This window comes from Colobus angolensis, unplaced genomic scaffold (genome assembly GCF_000951035.1).
Source record: "Colobus angolensis palliatus isolate OR3802 unplaced genomic scaffold, Cang.pa_1.0 Scaffold35, whole genome shotgun sequence".
Lineage (NCBI taxonomy): Eukaryota > Metazoa > Chordata > Mammalia > Primates > Cercopithecidae > Colobus > Colobus angolensis.
The window spans coordinates 5,705,373-5,707,899 of record NW_012116821.1 but is presented as its reverse complement, the minus strand read 5'-3'; the positions used below and the strand labels follow the sequence as shown (position 1 = coordinate 5,707,899).

The 2,527-nt window shown below is 52.8% G+C and overlaps 1 protein-coding gene and 1 pseudogene across 5 annotated transcripts in view; one reads left to right on the top strand and one right to left on the bottom strand.

Annotated features, from left to right (window-relative positions):
• LOC105519506 overlaps positions 1 to 1,642 on the top strand; it is a 7,956-nt pseudogene extending 6,314 nt beyond the window's left edge.
• CDK19 (cyclin-dependent kinase 19) overlaps positions 1 to 2,527 on the bottom strand; it is a 225,971-nt gene that overhangs the window by 37,011 nt on the left and 186,433 nt on the right. The window lies entirely within an intron of this gene.

The following is a 2,527-nucleotide window of genomic DNA, read 5'->3' as shown; positions in this document are numbered from 1 at the left end:
AAAAAAAAAAAAAAAAATGTGAAGCAAAAATTAATATAACTTCAGGGAGTAAAAAGGTCAATGATAACATACTTTTCTCAATTATTCATATGTCAAACAGACAAAAGATTAGTAAAATACAGACTATCCAAAGGATACAATTAACTAGGATGACCTCGAGAGCATATATACAACTTTCTACCCAATAATTAGACAGCACACATTTTTCTCAAGCACACATGGAACATTTACAAATACTGATCACATACTAGCAGCTCTCAAGAAATTTCAAGAAATTTTTTTATCAAACAGACGATGTTCTCAGACCACAATACAATTAAGGTGAAAGTCAATTACAAAACTATAAATGTAAAACTCTATATATTTGAAAATTTTTAAATATTTCTAAATTATTCAGAGTAAAAGGAGAAACCATAAAAAGTTTAAAATACTCAGAACTGAAATAATGAAAATACTATCTACCAAAACTTTGTAGAAGGCATCTAATACGGTACTTACAAGGAAAATGTATAGCCTTAAATATTTATGTTAGTAAGAGAGAAAGGCTGAGAACGAGTTACGTGCTCAAGAAGTTTAAAAAATAGAGAAGGAGAGAAAAGTTCAACAGAATAAACCAAAAGAAAGTAGAAGTAGAAAGATAAAGGGTAGGATTGCACGGCGGCGGCAAGTGAGGGGTCGGTTCAGACGCACATCGTCCGTGGTCCCTCGGTACTGGAGGGACTCGTGAGCCGGAGCCCAGAAATCCGGGGGTGGATAAGACACTGCGTCCCCTCCAATTCCCGAACTCTTGAAGACGGCTGGAGGCCAATAGAGTCCCTACAGGTGGTGCCCACGGTGATGCATGGACACTGAGCAGCTGTTTTCCCGTTTCTGGCCTCCAGTGCCTATCTAGGGACCGCGGGATGGCCGTGTATGGCGGGCCGCGCTTCCTCCTGACCTTCGACTTCGACGAGACTACCGTGGACAAAAACAGTGACGACTCAATCGTGCGAACCGTGCCAGGCCAGCAGCTGCAGGAGAGCCTGCGAGCCACCTACCGAGATGAGCTTCTACAGCAAGTACATGCAGCGTGTCTTCAAGTACCTGGGCAAGCAGGGTGCGCGGTCGCGGGACCTGCGCGCCATCTACGAAGCCATCCCTTTGTCGCTAGGCATGGACGACCGCTGCAGTTTGTGGCTAAGCAGGGCACCTGCTTCGAGGTGATTCTCATCTCTGATGCCAACACTTTGGCATAGAGAGCGCGCTGCGCGCCACCGGCCACCACAGCCTGTTCCGCCGCATCCTTGGCAACTAGTCGGGGTCCGACCCGCGGGGACAGCTGGCTCTGCGGCCGTTCCATACACACAGTTGCGCGCGCTGCCCCGCCAACATGTGCACGCACAAGGTGCTCAGCTACTACCTGCGTGAGCGGGCCCACGACGGCGTGCACTTCGAGCGCCTCTTCCCCTGGAGCGACGGAGCCAACGACTTCTGCCCCATGGGGCTGCTAGCGGGCGGCGACGTGGCCTTCCCGCGCCGCGGCGACCCCATGCACCGCCTCATCCAGGAAGCCCAAAAGGTGGAGCCCAGCTGGTTCCGTGCCAGCGTGGTGCCCTGGGAAACCGACGTGCGCCTCCACCTGTCACTGAAGGTGCTGAAGTAGTGCTGAGTACGGCCGCCTGCAGGGGGGCACTCGGGCCAACGGCGGAGGGGGCGGGGAGCGGGGATTCGGGAAAGACAAAGTCAGTTTTACTACTCCCTTTTCCCTTTGGCTTTGCTATATGCCCCTCTGGGAATTTCTGGAAACTCGTCCATTTCCGGGCTTAGGGACAGGGGCTCAGAGCCGTCCCTATCGATGCAGTTAACCCACCTCGGCTGCCTCACCCGTTCCACTGCGCATAGGTGAGTTCTGGCGTCTACCCATCGCAGGGCGGCGCGCAAACGTTGGAAGGCAGCAGTGTTTCCTGGTCCTCCTAAGTGGTAGGAAGGAGCTCCCTGGCAGGTGAGAGAAGGAAAATCTCCCGCCGCTGTAACTATTGCCTCGGTCCGTGTGACCGCCATCCTCCAGTCTTCTATGGGGAACCCAAGATCCTGAAATTCTCGTGGCCGCAAGGACTCCCCACAGACACAGAGGAAGGTTTCCGCCTATGGCCCCAGGCCTTCACGATCTTGCTTCACCCACCGCGACCCCACACTATTTCTGTGCTGTCTACACCCTCTTGCCTCCCTACCCCTGCACTCACCTCTAAGACCCCCAAAGGAAAAGCCAGAGGGAACAAACGCCCCCTGGTGGTGATACGAGGTAGCACACCGTCCGGCTCGGGTCCGGCCGGCCGGTAACCTCCAAGCGTGCGAGGTTGCACCCCAGCCTCGTCTATGCAGCAAGAGACCAGGGACAGCACCAAAGTCGCCCTGGCGGGCTGGGACCTCCGCGCACTCCTTCCCCCCAACAATGGAACAGAAAGCCATGATGCTTTTAAGCAGAACCAGCAAAACCCAAGCCTCTCCTTCCTCTGGTGTTTTAGAACTACAAAAGAGGTGAAGAGGG